Below are 17398 nucleotides of genomic sequence, written 5' to 3'. Positions count from 1 at the left end.
TAAAATATAGCTACTTTTTTAAAGAAGTTCTTAACTCACTCAACTACTAAGTTTGTTTACAGTACTATAATGAGTGCATTTTCCAAGTAATAATTAGTGTATTTATTATACCAACTATATTGATAAACAGCCTGATGTCATCTGGGTATCATTCACACTTGCTAATAAGTAACAGCTTTTAATAAATAATATTAAAGTGCTGTATTAAACAGCTTGGAAAGTAATTTCACATAATGTACCAACTAACTCTCAGAGGCAGAAAGTAACATACTCTAGCAACCCAAACATTGAAGTAATGTGTGTCCTAGTAAAGACAGAACTAGGGAAAGAATTTGTTGTTGGTGTTTAATAGCGTCTTGGGACACACTCATCTCATCTGGGAGGGCCTAGGTTACAGTCTTGGCTGCTCCAATTCCCATCCAGCTTCCTAATAATGTGCATCCTGGGAGGTAGCAGATGATATTTGGGTCTCCCCCATCAAAATAAAAAAATCTAGACTGAGTTCCAGCCCCCTGGCTTTATCCTGTCCCAGCTGTGGCTGTTGTAAGCATGTGGAAGTGAACCAATAGAAGAAAGGTTTCTTTCCCTTTCTCTGTCTCTTTCTCTTCCTGCCACTCAAATAAAATGAAAATTAAAAATTGAATTAGAAAGAGACTGTGCAAGTAAAGACTTACACTGAAGTGTTTTTTCCTCTCCAAATCTCTTCTTTATTACAGAAGGCTACATTACTGAAAATAATGCAGTACCACATAAGAGTGAATTATTGTCTTAAAATTTTCTCTAAATATTTTTAAAGAAAAATGAATTTGTATTTATTTATTATATTATAAAATTTCCATAAAATTTGGAAATTTACCAGCAATAGATAATAAATATTTGCTCTTACACTTTTATTGAGATTTGTGCTTTAAAGTCATTATAACTTTTAAAACAGTAACACCACTTTCTAGTATTTTTTTTTTTCAAACAGCCAGTTCAAGTTTGGCCAAAGTCAATGATGCTTAAACCTTGTTATTATTTTTGACAACTATACAATGCCTAATAATAATTCCTTTTCCCACACCAGCTGGCAGTGAGCTTCCTTCTCAGATGAATTCATAGATGGCCTGTTCATGACTCAGACATGCAATGGACACTGTAAAATTCCACTGCTAATTCTGCTTAATTAGATGTATTTGCATCTAAGAGGAAGAGAGCACCTACTTTCTACAATGCTTTCTTTCCTGGTATTTTATCTTAGGTATTAGAAACATTTAAAATATGTGAAGTATCAAGATTTCCAACAGATTAAGGCAAGCATTTAAAAAATTTAAATTTGTCATATTATTATGCTGTATATCTTTGGCCTTGTAAAATTGTGGTTTACTCATTGTCTTCTTTAACTCTGGATGTCACCTTGCATCAACTGATCTTGCTGACCCGTGAAAGTGACTGGAGTTAGTCTGATCTCACTATGTAGAAAGGTCAGGTTCACAGCTTGCGTTTGAGAACAGCAGTGAATCACCTTAGAGAAAGAAGCTGAATTTTGAAAAACGTTCTTTACATTGACTTCATCAGAGATAGAAAGAGATTAGGAGGAAAACAATTGTAGAATAATTTTTAGATTTTTTAAGTGCCTCCGTTTAGGTATGCCTGATTAAATATGTTAACTTCATATCAATTTTGTCTAAAGAATGTGATTAAATTTTTGCTAGAAGCATATTTTTATACTCCTCAGTTAAGACATGTATTTTTCTTACTCTCATACTAAACGATTCTACTTTAAATATATACTAATTTGTCCATCAGTCTCCATTTCTATTTTCTTGCAATTCTGTGTTTGCTTTCATAAAAGCAGTTCTGTTGAAAAGGCAGCCATGGTCATGAGGAAATATGTAATTCACAAAGCTAGCGTGCATTGCAGAAATGCAAGTAAAAATATAATAAGAATACTAAAAATGTAGTGAATATATTGGGGTGTGTATTTACTAGGTTAATTTAATTCTAAGAAATTGCATAATGTTTTGGAATTTTTGTCTGTACGATAAGCATAGATTATTTTTAGCACATATAGAAATTTTTTTAAGGTTTATTTATTTATTATTTGAAAGGCAGATTTACAGAGAGGCAGAGGCAGAGAGAGAGAGGAGAGATCTTGCATCCGCTGCTTCACTCCCCAGATGGCCACAATGGCAGAGCTGCACCAATCCGAAGTCAGGATCCAGGAGCTTCTTCCAGGTCTCCTATGCAGGTGCAGGAGCCCAAGGACTTGGGCCATCTTCTACTGTTTTCCTAGGCCATAGCAGAGAGCTGTGTGGGAAGTGGAGCAGCTGAGACTCAAACCGGTGCCTATGTGGGATGCTGAAACTGCAGGCGGTGGCTTTACCCGCTAACGCCACAACGCCGGCCACTACAAAGTTTTTTTTTTTGGAGAAAAATAATATATTTGAATTTTTATAAATAGTAATTTTTATGTGGAACACTGATGTTACTATTCTGAAAACAGTATTTTTGCATTCATTTGATATTCACAAGAAGCAATACACTGATAATTGATCATTTTCCTCCCCGTATTTATTTTTTGGTAAGAGAAAATGAGCTTATATTTAACTATGATGGACAGCAAAAAAAATAAAATATATTTTACTTTTGTCTAGATTAATTTGAAGTAATGTTCAAATTTTCCAATTAAAACACATTCTAAATACACAGTACTTACTGTCTATAAATCACTATTTTGATGTAATGGTTAGAAGTACAACTTATCAATAAAGTTTCCATTGAAGGGAAGAGGTGCTTCTGATATTTTTTTGAGTTCTCTTTTCTTTTTGTTGGAAAATGTAGCTTACAGAAAACCAAATGCTAATTCTGGCCAATATGAACCATCATGATTCCCAAACCTTGCTAACAAAACACCTGTTTGTGGATATTGTTCTCCTGCAGAGCAAGACATAAATGTTAATTAATTATATACTTATTTTAACTAATAACTACAAAGGTTTAACCAAAATTGCCTTAATTACAACAACTGTACATTTAGGGTATGAGAGACGCTGAGTGTATGATGATTGGAATATTTCACTCTATATTATTAACACAGTTTTATTTTATTTTTTTTTTAAGATTGATTTATTTATTTGAATGGCAGAGTTGCAAATAGAGATCACAAATTTTCTGGTTCACTCCCCAAACGGTTGCAATGGATGGAGTAGGGGCAGATCTGAAGCCAAGAGCTAGGAACTTCTTCTGGGTCTCCCAAGTGGGTACAGGGAATGAGGTGCTTTTACTATCCTCTGCTGCTTTCATGGGTGCATTATCAGGGATAGTATTAGGTAGTGGAGCAGCCAGAATTTGAACCATCACTAATAGGGGATGTTGGCATAGCACCCAGCGACTTTACCTGCTATGGCACACCACTGGCCCCTTGCTTAAGGCTTTTTATCATGAAAAGATATTGTATAATATCAAAAACTATCTCTGCAACAATGAGATAATCATATGATTATTGTTCTCCAATTTGTTAATTTGACATATCACATTTATTTTTTTTTAACTTTTATTTAATGAATATAAATTTCCAAAGTACAGCTTATGGATTACAATGGCTTCCACCCCCCCATAACTTCCCTCCCACCCGCAACCCTCCCCTTTCCCTCTCCCTCTCCCCTTCCATTCACATCAAGATTCATTTTCAATTAACACAGTTTTAACCATGACCTCTCCCCCTTCTTCTCCTTCCAAAATGAAGAAATCGAAGACAGTTTAAAACAAATCATTTTAATATGAAAAACATTTTAAGAAATAATACTAGTAGCTCTGCCTCTGAGTGTGTACTTGGTTCAGTAGAACGTTTTAAAAAGAATGAACAATGGAACCAGATTACCTGACCTCAGATCCGACTTTTACCATTTCCTAGTTGTCAAATCCTGAGCGATGTTTTCATGAACTCTTCCTCTTCTCATCCTCCTCCTCCTCCTTCCTCTCCTCCTCCTTTTTCTCCTTCTCCTTCCCACCCTCCTTCTCCTTCTTCAGTTTTTTATTTACTTGAAGGACATTTACAGAGAGAATAAGAGAGAGAGAGAAAGAGAGAGAGACAGAGACAAAGAAAGAGACAGAGAGACAGAGAGAGAGATCTTCCATCCATTGGTTCACTCCCCAAATGTCCACAATTACCACAACTGCCAGGGCTAGGACAGACCAAAGCCAGGAGCCAGGAATTTCATCTGGGTCTCCCATATAAGGGCAGGAGCTCAACTACTTGAGCAGCCTTCCACTGCTTTCCCAGTTGCGTTAAGAGGGAGCTGAATTGGAAGTGGAACAGCCAAGTCTGGAAGCAATGCTGACCACCCTTAACGCCCATCTTTACCTGTTAATTGGTAATAAGAACAGAACATCATTTAATAGTATTCACCAAATATACAAAAATTAATACTCTCTTTTCCAGTTGAACAAAGATGTATTAAACTTAATCCAATTCTAGGAGTCAATATGAATGAAATGCAAAAGCGTTCATGTTCGTTCAAGATGTCACTCTTTCAATAAAAAATCATTGAAAGATTTTCTTTTGAAATTATACTATCCAAATTATCCAAAATCTCACAATCATGAAGGTAGAAACAGAAAACAGTTGGACGAGATTCTAAAAATATTGAAAATGAGCTGCTATTGCCTCATTTTTTTGAAACATTAACTAGAGGATATGCCAACCTTATTTTCTGTTTACATTTTCTTTTAAAAATTTTCTTAAGGGATATTAATTAGTAAGTATATTAATTAAACTGGGAGAAAATATTAAGGGATAAACTTCTCATATATAGTGCAGGTTGATATATGAAAAAACAATTAATTTAAAATCCAAGTTTTGCTGGCACCACTGCTCACTTGGTTAATCCTCCGCCTGCGGCACTGGCACACCGGGTTCTAGTCCCGGTTGGGGCGCCGGACTCTATCCCGGTTGCTCTTCTTCCAGTCAGTTCACTGCTGTGGCCCAGGAAGACAGCGGAGGATGGCCCAAGTGCTTGGGCCCTGCACCAGCATGAGAGGCCAGGAGGAAGCACCTGGCTCCTGGCTTCGGATCGGCGCAGCACACTGGCCGTAGCGGCCATTTGTGGGGTGAGCCAAGGGAAGGAAGACCTTTCTCTTTGTCTCTCTCTCTCTTACTCTCTAACTCTGCCTGTCACACACACACACAAAAATCCAAGTTTCATATATTCCCAGCTTTCCAGTTGGAGGAGGGTGAAATATATACTTTCAAATGTCTTAATTCTTTCTGAAATCAATGATTTCATTCTATTGGTTTTCTTTTCTGGAATAACTAGTTATTTTGTTTACCATCAAAAAGGCTGAATATCATTCCTAATTATCTTTCTTTTTTTTTTAAAATGCTATATCAGTTGTTTAGTAAATTAGGGAAAAGATCACCCGATGAAACCTGATAATATTTTTTAAAATTTGAAAAAGGAATCTGTATTTAGCTTAATTATTGACTTTTATACACAGGGTTTACATGTGGAATTGAAATCGGACAAGAACCTCTAAAATCTATACTGAAATGTGACCCCTTAAAGTTCCCTAGAAATGCTATCGGGGGTGCCACATGTGCTACCAGAATTTGGGGTGCCATACGATTTCACCACGGGCTTATTATTAAATGCCCAATATTAATAAGCCCGACAGGGTTCTTGCCTAATATTTAGAGAAGAATTCTAAATACCAGCACAGATAAACGAGGCAGCATGCTACATTTTAAGCTTTTATTTAGTGAGAAAGATGCATAGGAGAGTGAGAACTTTATTTAAGAGAGAGAGGCAAATAGGAGTTCATACCAAGCACCTGGAACCAGCCACGTGGAAGAGCATCTAGGCCAGGAAGCCTGGAGCACATGGCCTGAAGGCCATTAGCCCTGGAGGCGCAGGGCTACTGCAAGCTGCCTCCTGACAAGAGGCCAGGGAAGAAGAGCAGGCTGGCCCACACCGCGTCCTGGCTTTTAGCCCACTTCCAAAGGGGAGTGGTTAATTAACCTGATTGGCTGGTGGGCACCCAGGTGTGGCCAGGTAGGGGCTTGAGGCCACATAGGGGCGTGGTGAAGGCATCAGGCAGGGGCTTGAGGTCACACAGGGGCGTGGTGAAGGTGTGGTCTTCCAGTTCACAAGTCTAATCAATTTTAACCTGTATGCCTGCCTACTTCAGTCCCCCCTCAGAGACTCCAGACCTTAATCTTAAGGGGATGTTGATGGGCGTCAAGTCACCATCTTCCGTGGCTGTTTCCTGCTGATTAGAGGCGCAGACCCTGCCTGTTCTCGGTCTGGAAGTCTCTGCCTATCTCATCTAATGTGTTCGCTTCACGAGCTGGAGCTCTTTGAATCACTGCCATAGTCCATGTCTCCTGCGTGGTCATCATTATTCTCAGAAGCTGCTGGGTTCTGCTGAGTTATTTTAGATAGAAATGAAGGTCCATTGTCACTCTGGAGTGACCGTGGGAGTCCAAAGCATGGCATGATGTCTTTCAACAAGGCTTTAAACACCTCGTGTGCTTTCTCCGTTCAGGTTGGAAAGGCCTCTATCCATCCTGTAAAAGTATCAGTAAAGGCTAGAAGGTACCTATAATTGCTTGGTGGGGGCATATTGGTAAAATCAACCTGTCAATCTACACCAGTTTATGTTCCCCTACTCTGCACAGGAGTCAACAGGGGAGGTGGCCTTACGTGGCCAGGGTTATTCTGTAAACATAGTGGCCAAGAGCGAGTCACTTCCCTTATGACTATGTAGTCCCTTTCCTCCAAAAGCTCAGGAGACCAGTTGTACTAAGACATCTCTTCCCAAGTGGGTAGAATTGTGAATCTCCTTAACAATTTTCCACTGAGTGGCCATTGGTAACATGGTTCTATGATTTAGCATCCACCATCCATTTGTGTTTTTAGTACAGCCTGGCCGTTGGGCCCATTCATTCTCAGGCTCCTTATAGTGAGGTTCCTTAGCCACTTCCACAGATTGAGTTATAAGGGCCATTTCCAAACCTTCCTGTGTAGCTGCTCTATCTGCTAATGCATTTCCCTGGTTAACATAATTATCTCCCTTCTGATGTCCCTTGCAGTGGATGACGGCCACTTCTAAAGGCTCCAGTACTGCCTGAAGTAGAGCCAGTATCTCTTTTCCATATTTAACAGGGGAATTCTTTGCAGTCAGTGAGCCCCTCTCTTTCCAGATTGCTGCGTGTGCATGCAACACAAGGGAAGCTTCTCTGGAATCCGTATGTATATTAACTCGCTGGCCTTTTCCCAGCTATAAAGCCCTAGTCAATGCAATAAGCTCCGCCTTTAGGGCTGAAGAATTGTGTGGTAGTGCTTGGGCTTCTACCGTCTGAGTAAGGTCCACCACAGCATAGTCTGCCTTTCTAACTCCTTCCTTCATATCGCTGCTGCCATCAGTAAACCATTCAGCATCTGGATTTTTCAGGGGCTTATCTCATAGGTCTGGCCTACTAGAGTACACCTGCCTAATTCAGAATGGCACTTGAGCTTAATTCAGCTTTTTAGATATGAAATAGAATTCTAAAGTCAGGTTAACTAATTTTTCATTAATATGTATTAGTATTAATGTGTCTTTACCTGTTAATATTCTCTTGTACACAAAATACTCTATATTTTTATTTTTTAAATAAATATGTGTTTCCAATGTGCAACACCTTATTATCTCTAATCCAAATTAATTGTAATAAGTCCAATGGATCCATTTTAAGAGTAAGATAAACCCTTTTAAGATGAATTCCTGGGGCCAATGCTGTGGTACAGTGGGTTAATGCCTGGCCTGAAGCACTGGCATCCCATATGGGCACCGGTTCAAGGCTCGGCTGCTCAACTTCCGATCCTGCTCTCTGCTATGGCCCAGGAAAGCAGTGGGAGATGACCCAGGTCCTTGGGCCCCTGCGCCCACATGGGAGACCTGGAGGAAGCTTCTGGCGCCTGGCTTCGGATCAACACAGCTCCGGCCATTGCAGCCAATTGGGGAGTGTACCAGCAGATGGAAGACCTCTCTCGCTCCCTCTCTGCCTCTCCTCTCTGTGTAACTCTGACTTGCAAATAAATAAATAAAATCTTTAAAAAAAAGATGAATTCCTATTTGTGGGGGAACACAGGATCTGATCCATGCTGATGTAAATCTAAGAAGTTTTTCCAACCTGGGATTTCTTGCCTTGCAGATATTGAAAGCATGAATATTGCTGTTCTCTAACTTTTTCAGAAAATTTCAACTCTGATGCTGTGGTGCTTTTTCTTTTGCCTTCAAGATCTAGCCAGAGGCATTAATCACAAACACATTAACTGAAAAGAAAAGTCAAAAGAAAAAAAAGAGAGAGAGGGATACAGAGGGAGAGAGAGAGGGAGAAGGAGAGGGAGGAGGAGGAGAGAAGAAGAAGGAGAAAGTAAAAAGAAAGAGAGAGGAAGAGAGGGAAGAGAGGGAGGGAGGGAGAAGAAAGAGATGTTTTGTGATACAAAATGAGTTGGTGGTGGAATGATAGAATGGTAGGTTACAGAGACTCTTGAGGGTAAAAGCACAATAAAGAATACCCAGAATTCATAAGTATAGGAAAAAAAAAAAACATAGCAGAGCCCCTTCTTATTTAAATGTTGCTTCCCTTTTTAAACAAGGAGGGGAAATACCCTTCCATAGATCTAGCAATTCCTAAGAACATCTGTATGCAATTCATCTAATGTAATAATGAATTTAACTGCCACTGCCAACTGCTATTCCATTTTCATAACAACCCTCTATTCATGTCTCATCAGGAAATTAAATTTCTATTCATACAGGTTTAAGTTTATTTATGAGGCAACTTCCACGCATTGGGCATCCTGCATGTCTTGGTTATAGCCTAAAAAATAGACTATTGCAGCAATTTCTCAACAAATTTCCAAGTCTTTTTTTACATTTCTTCAGTTATACCATGTACCCCTTTTCCAATGCCTGAATTTTCTTTCAGCAATTAAAATCATATCTCTACCTTTCTAAGTCTTCTATGGTGCCATGGCCTGAATGACCTTGTCCCAGCTCCACAGTCAAAGGTTTACCATAGCTTCTCTATGTTATTTGCATGGTTAGAGCTGCAGAAAGCCATTTAAAAATTAATTCCGATTTATTTTTTGTTCATGTTACTTTCACTATAAAAACTCTTATTTCCTCTTTTCTGTCTTACATGGTTTGTATTAACTATGTCAGTTTGGGCAAATTACTAAATTGCTGTATGTCTCAATATGAAAGTTTTGGTTGGGTCCAGATGTGTTTTGGAATTTAGAATAGTTCGAATTTTTCTTTTAGTAGGACAGCAAATGTTTATTATTTTACGCAAAACTAGATATTTAGATAATTTAACTTCCAATTGAAATTCTCAAAAAGTTTTAATTGTATATACGTATTATGTACCACCCGCAGAAGGATCTGGGTGGCAACCTATAATTAAAGACATTCATACTTATGGATTGATATAATTATGAATATTGACATTACAGTAAGTTGATAAATACTGTAAGTAGCTTATGCTTCAAAATTATTTGGCAATAATCTTGAAAAATCTTTCATTTTTTTCAAAATACCTTGACAATGCAGTTACAAATTCCAAAAGCAACTTTCAACCTCTAGTGCCAATCTCATAGACTTAGATGAAGATGAAATGAGATGATACCTTTAAAGAATTTACAGTAGTGCCTGGCACATAGAAAATATTTATTAATCTGTAACTGCTATTACCTGACCTTCAAATTTCTGGTTATATACCTTGTCCTTCAAAATAATTCCAATTCTTATAAGAGCATTAACAGACATATTACTCTTTGCCTTTATGTGTTATTATTATTATTTTTTTTTGACAGGCAGAGTTAGTGAGAGACAGAGAAAGGTCCTCCTTCCGTTGGTTCACTCCCCAAATGGCCACCACTGCTGGCGTGCTGCGCCGATCTGAAGCCAGGAGCAGGTGCTTCCTCCTGGTTTCCCATGCTGGTGCAGGGCCCAAGTACTTGGGCCATCCTCCACTGCCTTCCCGGGCCACAGCAGAGAGCTGGATTGGAAGAGGAGCATCCGGGACTAGAACCCAGCGCCCATATGAGATGCTGGCGCTGCAGGCGGAGGATTAACCAAGTGAGCCACGGCACCGACCTCTGTGTTACTTTTTTTTTTTTACATGTTTGCTCCTGCTAACCCCAGAACTCTAAAATATTGATGGAAAATGCATTTTATAAGTTATCCAAATCCATACCACACTCCCAACTATGTCCTGTGTCATCTCTTTCCATCTCATACTTCTGGATCTTTCCTCCACTCCCAGTGAGTATAAAGAACAGTAAGATTCTAGCTTTGTAGAAAAATGTCTTTCAATTCAGAGAATTGCCCCTTTACAGACAGAAACTTGTCATTAGTGCACACTAGAAGCAAACACCTCTTCTTAGAACAAAATCTGCTTTTGGCTGATAAGTTCAGTGCCTGTAAAATGAAAATGCATTCTGTCTTGGTTTACATAATACATTTTTATATCTATCATAGTGATGACTTTTATTTAAGATAATTAAATACAATTTGAAGAAACTGTCACAGAGATTTAAAAACCACTTTAGATCAGCTCTACTAAAGAATTTGCTTACCTTGTTATAAAGTTTGTTTTTAGCTGACAGTGTAAAATTTGACATGTCTTTCGTAATAAGCTTATGTGAACTTGAACTGTGATGGTTTGGGCTTTCTTTATTTTTAAAAATCAGGTTTTTTGCATATTATCTAAATATAATAATTTGATTTCATAACTTGACATACATAATAATCCTCCTGTATGTCTGCCTCCAAAATTCTTTGAATTATTGTTTGAGAATGTAAAAGATGTCATGCAAGAAAATAATTAGATTCAATGCATGGTAAAATTAAAGGTGAATTTAGAATTTTTATGAATATCCTAATAAAATTCCTTTGATTAGTTGGATTTATAATGAAGAAGAGAAAATTAAAAATCAGGAAGCTTTGAGTTAGGAAGGAGGGTAACATGAAAAGAGATGAAAGTGAATTTGAACTGAAATTAGAAAAGGTTCTAATTTAGTTTGCAATTATAACTTCCTTGAGGGCATAACCTTTGTTTTATTACCTTTTGTTTCTTCCTGCAAATTCGCATATTGACTATCATTAGCTGATGCTAAATTGATCTTGAAGGAACTTTCTGTGAGGAAACATTATTTTTTTTATTTATTTTTTTTGTAAGTTAAAAGTTCATGGGCAACTCTGATGGCTTGGAAATTTTGCAGAAAGCTTCAGTAGGATCTTAGGAGGGAATGGGCTGCTTCCTGCAATGCTGGATCCCATGTGAGTGCTGGTTTGTGTCTGGGTTGCTTACTTGCTATCCATCTCCTAATGGCCTTGGAAAAGCATCAGAACATGACATGAGTGCTTGGGCAACTGCCACCCATGTGGGAAACCCAGATGAAGCTCCTGGCTTTGACCTGGCCCGATGCTGGCTATTACTGTGGCCATCTAGAAAGTGAAACAGTGGATGGAAATTTCTTTTCTCTCTTCAAATAAAAATAAAATAAAAAAACATAAAAGGTCTTAGGAGGTGAAAGCAGATGAGTAAAAGATAAAGTTGAGGAGAAAATTAATAGTATTCTGAAGGAGAGGATGCTTACCTAATATTTCATGTTTATATTTTTTTAAGATTTTTATTTTATTTGAAAGGCAGAGAGAGAGAGAGAGAGAGAGATCTTCCATGTGCTGATTCACTCCCTGGATAGCTGCAACAGCCCTGCTGGGGCTGAGCAAAGCTAAGCACATGGTTGGTAAGAGCCCTAGCACTTGGGTCTTCTTCCGCTGCTTTCTCTGGCACATTTGCAGAGAACTGGTTTGGAAGTGGAGCATCTGAGAATCAAATCAGAGCTCATGGTTTGCCATAGTTGTAGGTAGTACCTTAACCTGGAGTGCCATAACACTATCCCCAAATTTAATGCTTTAAACCTCACATTATTTAATTAACTGAATTTTCCCAGCTTCCATTTTTTAAAATATGACCACCACAAATAATACTGAAGACAGGATTTTCAAAGAAAAACTCTAAATCTAAGCCATAGATGGCACCTGCAAAGTCATTTCTTAACCAAAACCATGGCATTTTAAATTTCAGAAAGCACTTCCAAACTTGGTTCTATAAGCTTAGAAATGTGTATTTAAAATTGGGGAACAAATGAGAAGCTGATTTTGGTTCACTTATCATGACAATAAAAATGCTTTTTTGTGGTTTGAGTTGTATTTTTTTTTTTTTTTTTGGAGGGAAGAGGATTAAAGAAAAGTTTAACTAAATATAAGACAACATTCTCATCATTTCAATAGCTACTTTTCTTATAGTCACTTTACTCTAAAACAACTGTTGACTTCCTCTGGGGATGAGTCAGGGCTGCTGTCCTGAGTTGCTTCAAGTTTATCAATATTGCTATCAACCTGAAAAATCCTATGTTCAGAGGAATTTATTGTGGGGGTTCAAAAGCATCAAGATGACCTCCATATATAATGAAGAGATATTTCCAGAATGGCATTAAGAAGTTTATGATTACAGGTGGAAATCCACAGAACAGTAAAAATGCACTGCATTCGGCACAAATGATATGTTTTTCAGTACAGTTGGATGTCATCATACAGAATATGATGGATTTGAAAATAACCCTCATCTTAATGGAGTTGCGAGATCTTGCCGAAAACAACAAGGGAAAAGTTGTAGCGATAGGTGAATGGACTTGATATTTTGAAAAATAATTTGAAGTGTCAGAACAAACAATATTGACAATGTTTCTTCATTGTCAAAACTCTCATGCTGAATTTTTAGATATAATGATAGAAACAGGGAACAGTGTGTAGGTGAAATTGTGCATGCATTTGATGGGACCAGGGAGGCTGCAGCTGCTCTGATTTGAGTTGGACCTTTACATAGGTTTTAGTGATTCCTCACTGAACCTTGAGGCTAATTTGGTAAGTTTGAAGTCAATACCTAGTGAAAATTATTGATTTAGATGCATGTGCCTTGTTGTTGGAGTCAAAATTACATGTGCTAGATCAAAATTTATAAATAACCTTATTTCACACCAAAAAGAAGTGGGAAAATGGGCATTGCATAAAAGATATAAATGAATCCTTCCATATAGTTCAAATACTGGAGATAATGTCGGTTGTAAGAGATGAGAACCCAATGGAATTAGCCAATATGCTAGATAACAACGTCATTAAAATATTTTCCTGATATTTAATTGGCATGTATCTTTTATTTTCTATTACATATGTTAAATTTCATGGCAAAACTTACTGTAAGCTTCAATAAAGAAATTCTCAGGAAATATAAATATATAATAATTTATTGACTAACTTGTTTCAATACCAATAAGTACAACTCTAAAAAAATAAGGTATGTATTACTGTCATAATTATGCAAATTTCAATCAGAACTGTGCATTTATAGACATGTTAAAAATTAGTTGTGTTTGCTTTAAAATATTTTCCTATATCTTTGTTAAAATATTAAAAATAGGCCAGTGCCGCGGCTCACTAGGCTAATCCTCCACCTTGCGGCGCCAGCACACCGGGTTCTAGTCCCGGTGGGGGCGCCGGATTCTGTCCCGGTTGCCCCTCTTCCAGGCCAGCTCTCTGCTGTGCCCAGGGAGTGCAGTGGAGGATGGCCCAAGTGCTTGGGCCCTGCACCCCATGGGAGACCAGGAGAGGCACCTGGCTCCTGCCATCGGATCAGTGCAGTGCGCCGACCGCAGCGCGCCAGCCGTGGCGGCCATTGGAGGGTGAACCAAAGGCAAAGGAAGACCTTTCTCTCTGTCTCTCTCTCTCACTGTCCACTCTGCCTGTCAAAAAAAAATAATAAATAAAAAAATTAAAAATAATGGGTTTAAAATTAGTATTCTGGGTTAAAAAAAGAAATCAGAGTTCAAAAAAACATTAGTGGAGAATAAAATTTTTGAATTGTGTATGTGTTGGTGAAAGGATAAGATGAAGAAAACATAGAAGCAAAGATGCCAATAGTAGCCATCAATAAAAATCAGTCTCTGAACATTCTCATGACCTTATTGTCTGGACTATCACATTGGGATATGAAAATGTTCAATGTGTTTTATGTGCTATGAAGAAGAAAATGGTATTCTTCAGAAATCACACCTGCTTCACGCTAAGAAAATAACTTCACTGAAAATTAGTTAGAATAATGACAGATTTCTAGACAAAATAATGCCATTACCTTGTGTATGACTGCTGCATGTTACTTTTGAAAAGTATAGAAATTGTCGGCTGGCGCCGCGGCTCATTAGGCTAATCGTCCGCCTTGCGGCGCCGGCACTCAGGGTTCTAGTCCTGGTTGGGGCGCTGGATTCTGTCCTGGTTGCCCCTCTTCCAGGCCAGCTCTCTGCTGTGGCCGGGGAGTGCAGTGGAGGATGGCCCAAGTGCTTGGGCCCTGCACCCCTTGGGAGACCAGGATAAGTACCTGGCTCCTGCCATCGGATCAGCGCGGTGCGCTGGCCGCAGTGCGCAGGCCGTGGCGGCCATTGGAGGGTGAACCAATGGCAAAGGAAGACCTTTCTCTCTGTCTCTCTCTCTCACTGTCCACTCTGCCTGTCAAAAAAAAATAATAATAATTAAAAAAAAGTATACAAATTGTTAGTTAGCTGATACTTTCATTTTCAAAGACTTATCTAAATGTGGTGATATTATACACATGAAGAATGATTTTAGAGCTATTTTGGAGACCTAAATCTGTTTGTGTTTAGTATCATGACCAGTTTCATCTTTGGTAAAGCAGTTCATGAAAACATGAATATTATTATTTTAAGCATCATCATATGACTCTAGAAGGGGGATTTTTTCCCTCTTCCTATTTATGTGTTAATTCTATGCTCTATTCAGAACCCCCAGTTCCTCAGGATGTCTGTTTTTAAATAGGTCATCACAGTGTCATAACTCAAGAAAATATTTTAATTTAGTTGAATTTCAAATCCTGAGTTGAATTTAGTATAAGAAATAGTTTAGTGATCACATATAGTACATTATTGATAAGCTTACATATTTTTGAATAACTTCTTTTTAATAATTGTTTTTAGCATGATATGTGAACAGTTGAGCAAATAAGTGATAAAAATAGTTTCTTCAAAGGGATAAGGTTAGACAAGCACTATTTAGCTCTTTCCCCGGAAATAGTGATGAGAAAATTTTCTACGCAAAATCCCAGCAGCTTTTTGCTGCCCAATGAGCTCTGACATGACAGTATTTTATATTTTGGTTTGATGACATAGAGTTGCCCCAAGATGCTTACTCAGCTTCCCAAAATTTAACTTCAAATTATGATCCATCTCGTAAATATCCAGTAGTGTGCTAACAAGGGAGGTAGATTGATTGAATATATATAATTGTATGGAGAAATATCATTTCAGTAAATATTACTTTCCATGAAAAGTTTTGACCTTTCTTTTCTCCCTCTTTTTTTTTTTTTTTTTTTTTTTTTGAGAGGGAGGGAGCAAACAGGACTGAGAGGAAGATGGAGTGGGAGAGTGATAGTGAGAGCAAGAGCAAGCAAGGAGAACATTTACTTCCAATGATTTACTTCCCAAATGCCCATCTTGGCTGAGCAGAATCTGGGAACCCAGGACTCCAACCCATGCCTGCCATGTGGGTTGTAGGAAACCAACTATTTGAACCATCAGGATTGCCTCCCAGTGTCTGTACTGTCAGGATGCTGGAGTAGCAAGGTAGACTAGGTTATCACATCCCAGCACTCAGATGTGGGACACAGGCATCTGTCACCCAGGCTAACTGCCCAACATCTTAAACACCTCCAGGGTAAAGACTATTTCTTGTTTACTTGAAACCAGGGTCTTGTATATAGAGGATCTTTTCCTCTTGAATGTTTATAGAAGAAAATTAGACATTAAAAGGAAGAATGAGCCTTTTGCATCATGTAGCCTGCAAGGTTAAGGCAGATCAACTAGGATAAGTCTTATGGCTTCTGTGTGTGTGCGTGTGTGTGTGTGTGTGTGTGTGTGTTTTAAATGAACTGTGCTATAATAGAAAGAGAAGATAGGAATTTTAAGTTAATACATTAGTTTTTCCTTTTCAGCTTAGCATTTAAGACCATTTCCACTGTTCTTGAGCTTACAGTTCAGTTGGTGTGCCACCTTAACCAGTTTTTCATAGCTCTGTATATTTGCCTATGTTGTTCTACATACATGGAAAATCTTTTCCTTCCTTTTCCACCTAAATGGTGTCTTCTGGTTCCAACACTCTGATGGATCTTTTGACAACTCTTCCCTTCCTCTCCAAGCAGCGTTGATTTTTCTTTTGAGGGATGCTACGTATCTCTATCATAATGCTTTTCACATTAACTTACAAATATTCATTTGCATACATGTCTGGTCTCCGGGTGAATTCTCAGCCCTTTTCAGCTGGGACTGTTTCATATTCACTTCTGTATTCCCACTCTCTTCTGTTTGCCTTTCATACTTGGTAGTCAGTGAAAGGCTGATTGACCTTTCTAAACATTTAACCACTTTTCTAGAACAATAACATATTGACAGTGAAATGATATATGGTCCCAAACAATATTCTGTGCTCTCTATTGTTTTGTTTTACCCCATAAGAGTAAATATCAAAGAGAAAAAAATCATCAATTTTATGAATGAAACAAGATTTGTTTGCAAATTGTTAATTTCAATGATTTAAATAAAATATCTAGAGTAGAATGAATAGTTTATCAAGAAACATTAAGATTATAAAAATTATTCTGGACCCTTTTGGAGTTCTATTAGAATAGAAAAAATCATTAGGGGTCATCTTATCCAATTGAATTATAGATATACATTAAATAAATTAATGATAACTAAAGCCCAGCAAACAAAAGTGACTTACTCAAATCACATCTGTTAGCCTCAGTTCTAGGACTGGTCATGATGTCAAGTCAGAAGTCAAACGTTACAGGTGGGTGTTCATCACAGCAGGTAAAATGCCAATTAAGATGCCTACATCCACACATGAATGCCTGTGTTGGATTTGCTGGTATAGCTGCTGATCCCAGCTTCCTACTAGCGCAGACCATGGGAGGCAGCTGTGATGGCACAAGTAGTTTTGGGGTTCCTACCAAGCATGTGGGACACCTGGGTTGTGTTTTGGCTCCTGGCATTGGCACTTTCAAGTCCTGGCTGAGTCAGGGATTTGAGGAGCAAATTAACAGATGGAAACTCGCTCTATCGCTCTGTCTCCATCTCTCTACCTCTCATGTAAGTAAGTGAATAAATAAATAAATAAATACTTTTTTTAAAAAAGGTAAAATCCGAAGTTTTAAAATTCTGTGGTTAATTTTTTTTATGTTGTACTAATATCAGAGTTCACATAAGCCCTTCAGTTGGTTTCCCATATTGAATACAAC

At 38.1% G+C, this 17398-nt stretch overlaps 1 long non-coding RNA gene and 1 pseudogene across 23 annotated transcripts in view; both read left to right on the top strand.

Moving 5' to 3' along the window:
- The window catches only part of LOC103350594 (uncharacterized), a 663701-nt gene that overhangs the window by 402426 nt on the left and 243877 nt on the right, over nt 1-17398 (top strand). The window lies entirely within an intron of this gene.
- Nucleotides 12645-13423, top strand: LOC138849252 (deoxyribonuclease TATDN1 pseudogene; annotated as a pseudogene).

Source organism: Oryctolagus cuniculus, chromosome 4 (genome assembly GCF_964237555.1).
Source record: "Oryctolagus cuniculus chromosome 4, mOryCun1.1, whole genome shotgun sequence".
NCBI lineage: Eukaryota > Metazoa > Chordata > Mammalia > Lagomorpha > Leporidae > Oryctolagus > Oryctolagus cuniculus.
This window is presented reverse-complemented; position numbering and strand designations above follow the sequence as displayed.